Raw genomic sequence first — 8128 nt, forward strand, 5'->3', positions numbered from 1 at the left:
GGCCGCGCCGCGGCCTTCGGCCGCTTTCGGCTCCTGTAGCGGCTCTCGGGGAGCCGTCCTCCGGGTGGAGGGCCGCCGTGGCGGGAGGGTCCGGGCCCAGGGCCGGGCGCTCGCCCGGGTCTGCTGGGCAGTGCCCCGCGAGGACCGGCCTCGTCCCTTGTGCCTGCCGCACCGTTGGCAGGAGTAGGATGCCCAGCGATGGTGGGCACCGGGGAGGGTGGCTGCGGGCTTGCGGACGCAGCCCAAAGAGCGGCTTCAGTCTTCGTGTTTGAGCTCTGGTGCGTTTCCCGCTGCGAGCGGCCGGCCGGGGATACGTATCCTGGACAGCCGAGGTGCTGTCGGCGGTCTGCAGCACAGCTGCGCGGGACGCACGGGCCTCAAGTGAGCGGTCAGCGTGGCCGTGTGCTGTGGGCCTGTGGTGAATGAATGCGGAGGCTGCGTGAACAGAGCACCGCTGAAATTCGCCTTTGGAATCCACTTGTTTGTGATTAAAGATGACCAGGTCTTTCGGTGTGGGAAGGGCGATGAGCCTCCGGTTGGGGAGCAACCCGTTGTGTTCCAGCTCCATGTGGGAGGACCTGCTTTTGCACGTTGCAGTGTACCCTCTTGCAGAGTGAAATGCAAGATGTGCTCCCTGAAAATGAACAAGGTTAAGTTCAGTCTTCCAGTTAACATCTTCCAGTTGCCAGAATTTATATATTTTATAAACCCTTTTCAAAAACCCAGTCACTTGAGCCATTTCCAAGATTGTACTCTGTATTTGGCAGTGTTTGTTTTTCAGCATGTATACAATGTGTATAATGGGTGTACAGTTGTTTTAGGAAGATGTTTTCGTTTCAGCTTTGGAGCCATATTGAACTTAATTCTCTGCCTTTCCTAGTCACTGAAAGAAGGCAGAGAGAAGGTGAAGAGGCCTTTTCTTAGAATTGCGATCGTGAGTCTGGAAACAAGACAGAATTGCAGTTCCTTCTGTCTCAGAAACCAAATTTAATGTGATAAAAATATATGTGTTCATAATAAAAGCATACATGCATTATTTCTGTTTCATCCTTTAAAAATATTGTGTATTTTATCAAGCCTCATGACTTGTTAGCCTGTCATCTTAAACTTCATAGAAGAACTGACACCATCACTGAACTAAGCTAAGCCAGCTTCCTTCCAAGTCAAACTCCAAACACACTTTTAGGAAGACCACATGCAAACCCTTAGCACGCTGCAGCCTTGCTCCCTCCTTGTGCTTGCGAATCCTCTTGCTTTTTGGCTGTAAAGGATGGTGTGTTCTCGTATGGTCAGTGGAGCTGGCCATCGGATCACAACATCTGGAGCAGTTAAGCTGCTGATGGTCCCGATTTTAGTCGAAGGAACCAAACTGTTGCTTGAGTTTGTTGACTAAAGGTCTATATTTGTGCAGCCAAAGGTTATGAGCTGTATTCCAAATGTTGCATGCGACGAGCTCACAAGCAAAGTGCTTAGACCATAGCTGGCTGCAGGCCACTATAAGTATTTCTGTCTAATTTTCAGTGGTGTTTGTGTCTTGTTTTGGTTTGCAGCACTGATACAGAATAGCATTAAAGACATGTGGGTTGCATTGCTGAGCGAGACAGTATTTTTTGCATTGTAAATATTTGCAGATATGATAATATGGAAGAGGATCTAAGAGCACACAATACACTGGGACTAATATGTTCCAACAGTCTCTCTCAAAGCGCGCAGCAGGGATAAAAACTAATTTAATATTATGTCCTGGGTTGATGATCATGATTATTATGTTGTGGAATTAAGAGAGATACTGAAGAGGAAGCAAGGTCTGTTCAGCTCTTTAAAAAAATACTGTATCTTGGCAAGTCTAAGACCACCTGCACATTTCATTAAAAAAGAAAGCAATCCTTTGGATTCCAGTTTTCTGTTACCTCCAAGCAGGATAAACTAGTGATACTGCATACACAGAGCTTTAATATGGAGGCTTGGTATTGCTTCTGGCCAAAACAAACCTTTGCACTGTGCGCGATTTGAGATTATCTTTCTTCTTATAGGCTAAAGGAGGTTGGCCTATTTGTAATTGCTCTTACTGAAGACTGAGGTTGCTCTGGGAAGAAATCTATAGATGAAGGGCAGCACATACAAAAAAAGTGCCATTTAATGACTACCAAACCTAACCAGCCTGTACTTCCTGCTGAAGATATTAAGAATATAAATAACCTGCTTACAAGACATCCTCTTGTCCTGGTGGAAGGACGGGCATTGATGACTCAGCTGTCCAGTGTAACACTAATCAATTTTTTAAAGTGTCCTGGAGATGCCAGCCATATTTATAGCACTTGTAGTAGTATTTACTTAAAGTGTTTATTAATGCCATTACCTGTTAAGTCGTTTGAAGTTTGTCAGAATATCACACAGAGAGAGCTTGCAGATGCTTCCATTGTTCTCTTTGCCTCAGTTTCCCAATTTGCAGTATACAGGTAATACTGCCTAATTAGAAGAAGTCTGATATTTTGTTTCTGCTATTTTGGTTGTTTATGTGTACTTGGAGATCAAAAGTGGAGATGAAAAATGCTAAGTAATATTATTTACTGTATGGTGTCTAACTGAAACATCAATTGCTTGTTCTTATCTGTTATTGAACAAACATCTGTATGAATGCGCAATCTAGGAAAGTATGCCTAGTCTGTATACTCAGACTAAGCATCACTATACATGTTTTAACCTTTAAAATCTAAGGTTTAAAGAAAAGGCAGAACAGAACAGACAGCATAGTGTCAAATCATTTCAGTATGTAAACAACAGAACTCCATGGAATCAGTATCTTCTGATGTGGGTTTATAACCATAACATCAGACGACTTGAGATAAGTTTCCGGGCTCTTGTGGTTTTCATTATCAATCAAAATAAATGTGGAATTTCTAAACTTTGGTTTGCTTGTTAACCACCAAAATACAAAGAAAAATTGTACTTTACCATTCTGGGGAAACGGTAACAGCTTTTGGCTCTTTGATGGCCTGTCCAAAGGGATGTGTGCCATTAACTCTACCCTCCCCTTTCCTGTGTTGGCCTGTGCCTAAGCACAGGGAAGAGCATTTGATGATTTGGGCAGTATTCTCTCACCAAACAGGTGTTAACTGTCTGCTTTTGGGGTGTTTTTCATACCACTTTGAAATGGCTGTTGTATCAGTAGTGGTATAAGAACCTCAGGTTTGGAATGCACTTCTTGAGTTATTTTATAATAGGCTTGTATACATGTTTTTTTAAAGGACTCTAGTAACATAAAATTGTGTCAACTGGAAAATAGCTAAAATAAATTTGCTTTTATAAGCTTATTTTCCTGATTGTTTTTGGAGGTTTTGTAAAAAAAAAGTGTATTTCAGTCTTCATCAGATAAAAAAAAACACCTTAGTAATTTACCTGTAGTAATGCACTTTGGTCTACAATTGTTTAACTTTGATGATTCTCTTATCTGTATAATTAACTATTTGGACTGAAGTATCAAAGGATATTGAACGAGAATTCCAACCCTGACTCAGCAGCAAACAGCATGGAATAATTCTCCAAAGGAGCTTTGAAACATGTTTTATCAGGCAGATGTATATCATTTAGTGGAAGTCACTATAAACTCTCCAGCCAGTCTCTCAACACTTCTTGATTCGTTTTTTTTTAAATGTATTTGAATGAAACTTAATTAGGCCAGCTAATTCTTAAAAGGCTTGCAGAAAAAACTTGATAATTGTTTTGCTTTGATTATTAGAAACTGAACACTGCTGAAAATTCTAAAATAATGTATTTTTTTTTCACTGTGATCCCACAGAAAGGCTGTGTTTTATGAAACACCTAGGAATAGGCATAAATAGGAAACTCACAGGGAATCATTAGTGCAATAACATTCTCCATGTCCTTAACTTTCAGCATCTTTATAATTCCATTAAAGTCAAGGGACTCAGTCCTACAGGATAAAATATACTTGTATAAGCTCGAATAGCTTATATATAAGTGAGATGATGCCGAGTAAAACTAACTATAGCTTACGATGAACGAAAAGTACAAGTATGTGCAAAATTTGGAATCATTGAATCATAGAATTTTTTAGGTTGGAAAAGAACTTTAGATCATTCAGTACAACCATAAACCTAACACTGCCAAGTCCACCACTAAACCATGTCCCTAAGCACCACATCTACACGTCTTTCAAATACCTCCAGGGGTGGTGACTCAACCGCTTCCCCCAGCAGCCTGTTCCAATGCTTGACCACCCTTTCAGTGAAGAAATTTTTCTCAGTCTCCAGTCTAAACCTCCCTTGATGCAACTTGAGGCTATCTCCTCTTGCCCTATCACTTAATACTTGGGAGAAGAGACCGACCCCCACCTCGCTACAACCTCCTTTCAGGTAGTTGTAGAGAGCGATAAGGTCTCCCCTCAGCCCCCTTTTCTCCAGACTAAACAACCCCAGTTCCCTCAGCTGCTCCTCAGAAGACTTGTGCTCTAGACCCTTCACCAGCTTCATTGCCCTTCTCTGGACACGCTCCAGCACCTCAATGCCTTTCTTGTAGTGAGGGGCCCAAAACTGAATGCAGTATTCAAGGTGCGGCCTCACCGGTGTCGAGCACAGGGGGACGATCACTGCCCTAGTCCTGCTGGCCACGCTATTTCTGATACAAGCCAGGGTGCTGTTGGCCTTCTTGGCCACCTGGGCACACTACTGGCTCATATTCAGCTAGTTGTTGACCAACACCCCCAGGCCCTTTATCTGCTGGGCAGCTTTCTAGCCACTCTTCGCCAAGTCTGTAGCATTGCATGGGGTTATTGTGACACAAGTGCAGGACCCAGCACTTGGTCTTGTTGAACCTCATACAGCTGGCCTCGGCCCATCGATCCAGCCTGTCCAGATCCCTCTGTAGAGTCTTCCTACCCTCCAGCAGACCAACACTCCCACCCAACTTGGTGTTGTCTGCAAACTTACTGAGGGTGCACTTGATCCCCTCGTCCAGATCATTGATAAAGATACTAAACAGAACTGGCCCCAATACTGAGCCCTAGGGACACCACCTGTGACCGGCTGCCAGCTGGATTTAACTCTATTCACCTCCACTCTTTGGGCTTAATCATCCAGCCATTTTTTTACCCAGCAAAGAGTATGCCTGTCCAAGCTATGAGCAGCCAGTTTCTCCAGGAGAATGCTGTGGGAAACAGTGTCAAAGCCTTTACTAAATCCAGGTAGACAACATCCACAGCCTTTCCCTAATCCATGAAGCCGGTCACTTTGTCATAGAAGGAGAGAGATCAGGACCTGCCTTTCCTAAACCCATGCTGACTGGGCCTGATTACCTGGTTGTCCTGCATGTGCCGTGTGATGGCACTCAAGATGATCTGCTCTATAATCTTCCCCGGCACCGAGGTCACACTGACAGGCCAGGAGTTCCCTGGATCTTCCTTAAGGCCCTTCTTGTAGATGGGCATCACATTTGCTAACCTCCAGTCAACTGGGACCTCCCCGGTTAGCCAGGACTGCTGGTAAATGATGGAAAGCGGCTTGGTGAGCACTTCTGTCAGCTCCCTCAGTACCCTTGGGTGGATCCCATCTGGTCCCATAGACTTGTGTGTGTGTCTAAGAGGTGTAGCAGGTTGCTCACCATTTCCCCTTGGATTATGGGGGCTTCATTCTGCTCCCCGTCCCTGTCTTCCAGCTCAGGGGGCTGGGTACCCAAAGAACAACTGGTCTTACTATTAAAGACTGAGGCATAGAAGGCATTAAGTACATCAGCCTTTTCCTCATCCTTTGTCACTATGTTTTTGTCAAATATATTTGTCAAATATTCTGTTAAAATAAAAATATAATGCATATGTATCATAGGCATGAATATTATGTACATGGATATGTAGAATAAATACATATTGCATCTTTTACATATTATTTCATGTAGGATATTATATATGCACATAAATCAGAGGACATAAGGACAGGGAAATGAGTATAAGTACACTTAATATAATTGTTTCCAAATTAGCATTCAAATCATAAAAATATTGTACCCAGGGAATTTTTTTTTAGAATACTAATCCCCCTCCCCCCCCAGGTTTAATGTAACCTTTTGAAGTCCTGGTTGAACAATGAACAGTTAGACAAATATTTGATCCTAACTATTCAAGGTAGTTAAGATCCTCTTTACATGAAGTTGTTAGCTATGTAATTTATGGAATTTGGGTTGAAAGCAAGTTGTGTTTAAAAATGTTTGTCAGTTTTCCAGGTTGTGAGTGGAAGTTCTGAAAGTAATTTACATGTTATTAAAATTTTTATTAAGTAAAAAGGAACTTATAGGGAAAAGGATTATCGAAGGCAGAAATTCTTTCAAAAAATAATATACAAATTCACTACATTAAATTTCTGGAACTCCTTCTTTAGACTGGGTGTAAATATTGCATAAAAGAAACAGATCTGCAAAATGTGTATTATTTATACAGCAAAAAAGTTCCTTGAGGAACAGTAAATTAGAAGGACAGGGAATGGCTTTCATTTCATACCTCTAATGACAGTATATATAGAAAAGGTGCAGCAGAAGTTTATGTATTTTATGCTGCAGTCTTTTCATATAGTTAGTCTTGCTTGTATTAAAATATATCTGCAGCAAATTACAGACTGATCTCTTTAACAGCAAATAAAATATCTTACAGGACTGGCTCTGAAAACAGAAAAAGTAGGCAGCTGCCTGCAATATCAGGCTCCAAAAGGCTTCAAAATGTCCAGCTCCTTGTTGCCTCCAGAGCAATAATGATGACCTCCAGAGTTCCCTTCCAGCCTCAACCATTCTGTAATGGCACCTACTGCAGGTGACAGGGGTGGTGATGGGTGGAACACATCCTGCCTCAGAAGCAGTGGTCGCTTTGCCTGTCTCTTCTGTCCTGCTCTCCCTCTTGCCCACTCTCACCCCTTTTCCCACATGCAGCACTAGCAGGAACATGAAGTCTGGTTCTCCTGCATCGCTGGGCCCAGCTGTGTCCCTTCTCCTTGCCTTCCTCCTCTGTTCCTTGTGTAGCAACGTTCAGTTTTGCCTACCCAGCTGAGAAAGCTTGAGTTAGCTCTCAATGTTCATAGCATGTTCCCAACCCTAGAGAAGGGCTGTTTGCCCCTGCCTGCTCTGGCTTTTGTGGACCTGCAGGGATTTGACACTGGGATATTAAATGAGTCCTAAGAAATACCATGAAGGCTCTGTGTTGGCATTCTCTGTAGTAAGAATTTGCCCACTAATGCAGGAAAATTTAGTAGTACTCCTTTTAGTTAGTTGGTTCAAGCTGTATTTGAGAATTGCCTCCAAAAATCCTGCTATTATATTTATAAGGTTGATTATATTATACCACATTTTGGATAAAAGAGACCACTTGTATCACTGCTTCTGGAGAGGATCTCTTGGCTAAAATACTGGATTGTGTTAGGTTACTTGGCAGTTTGTTTCAAATCAATCTCCTGTTTACAAAGCTAAGGAAGTGTCCTGTTTATGGTGTCAAACTGGCTAGATATTCTTTTGGGAGTTTGGGTTTGGCTCTTATACTTTTGGTAGTGAATAAATCCTACATGATCTCAGGCTTCCTATTGTACTTGAGTAATCTTTGGTTTCATGCTTCCTTTTTGATCTGTGTCCCATGCTCTGAAGGCCAACATCCCATATTTCTGCTTTGGCAGTCAGAGCTCTGCATATTTGAAGATGGTGCAGGAGGACACGCTTTTACCTCCTGTACAAACTTCCTGCCAATGTATTTTAGCCCTGCTGTGCATTGAGACTCGATGATGTTAGACTGTGTAAAAATATTTATTAAACACTAGGTCCACGAAAAACTTGAAAAACAGCTGTCTTGCCTTTTGTTGCACTGAAATAAATGACAAAACTTCCATCAGCTCTTACTGCAGCAGGGTCTGGCTCACAGTTTACATGAATTAATACAGGATAAAAGAAAATGCTTAGGAATTCAGTGATGAGTTTGTTACAGAATCATAGAGTCATTTAGGTCGGAAGAGACCCTTAGGATCATCAAGACCAACCTTAAAGCTAGCACTGCAAGTCCACCACTGAACCATGTCCCTAAAGCACGACATCTACGTGTCTTATAAATACCCCCAAGGGTCGTGACTCAACCGCTTCCCCCAGC

General features: G+C 42.5%; 1 protein-coding gene across 1 annotated transcript in view; it reads left to right on the plus strand.

Annotated features, from left to right (window-relative positions):
* Positions 1 to 8128, plus strand: part of PDGFD (platelet derived growth factor D) — a 144259-nt gene that overhangs the window by 771 nt on the left and 135360 nt on the right. The gene's annotated exons all lie outside the window — the stretch shown is intronic.

The sequence above is a fragment of the Haliaeetus leucocephalus genome, unplaced genomic scaffold, assembly GCF_000737465.1.
Source record: "Haliaeetus leucocephalus isolate CR32 unplaced genomic scaffold, Haliaeetus_leucocephalus-4.0 Scaffold155, whole genome shotgun sequence".
NCBI lineage: Eukaryota > Metazoa > Chordata > Aves > Accipitriformes > Accipitridae > Haliaeetus > Haliaeetus leucocephalus.